The sequence below is a fragment of the Elephantulus edwardii genome, unplaced genomic scaffold, assembly GCF_000299155.1.
Source record: "Elephantulus edwardii isolate Elephantulus edwardi_28Jun2011 unplaced genomic scaffold, EleEdw1.0 scaffold00006, whole genome shotgun sequence".
NCBI classification, from domain to species: Eukaryota; Metazoa; Chordata; class Mammalia; order Macroscelidea; family Macroscelididae; genus Elephantulus; species Elephantulus edwardii.
In genome coordinates, this window is record NW_006399756.1 from 30,122,565 (window position 1) to 30,123,221 (window position 657).

At 38.7% G+C, this 657-nt stretch overlaps 1 protein-coding gene across 1 annotated transcript in view; it reads right to left on the reverse strand.

Moving 5' to 3' along the window:
- Positions 1 to 657, reverse strand: part of LOC102845346 (skin secretory protein xP2-like) — a 113,241-nt gene that overhangs the window by 4,599 nt on the left and 107,985 nt on the right. The gene's annotated exons all lie outside the window — the stretch shown is intronic.

Here is a 657-nt window from a genome sequence, read left to right on the forward strand (position 1 = left end):
GGAGGGACAGCGCAGGAGAGGAAGGCCCTCTATGAGGTGGATTGATTCAGTGACTGGGGTAATCGGGATGGGTGTATCAGAGACAGTGCGATTTGGCACAGAACAGAGTTTAGGGCTGTTGTACACAGGGTCGCTATGAGTCGCAAACGACTCAACAGCACATAACACCACCACCCAGGAGAGAATAAAATAGTTGAATGTGACCTTCTAAAAATCAAATCCCTATGTACATCAAAAAACTTCTCCAACAGAGTAAAAAGGAAAGCCACAGACTGGGAAAAAATATTTGGTAATGACATGTCTGATAACAGACTTACATTTAGAATTTATAGAATACTAGAGCCCCACTACAAGATAAAGGTAAACAACCCAATTGCAAAATGGGCACAAGATATGAACAGACACTTCACCAGAGACAACATTCAAATGGTGAACAAATACATGAAGAAATGTTCAAAATAAAAAGTGGACTGGGGGCAGGGTGAGGAGGAAATTGTGCAACAATGAAAGAATTTTTTTTCAAAGAGAAAATCAAACTAAGGGAGTGGGTAGGGAGGCAAATGCAACAATGAATGAATGGAAATCCATGTTCTCTATAAACTTTCAGTAAAGTCTCAATTAAATTAAAAAATAAAAAGGAGAGAATTAAAAAATACA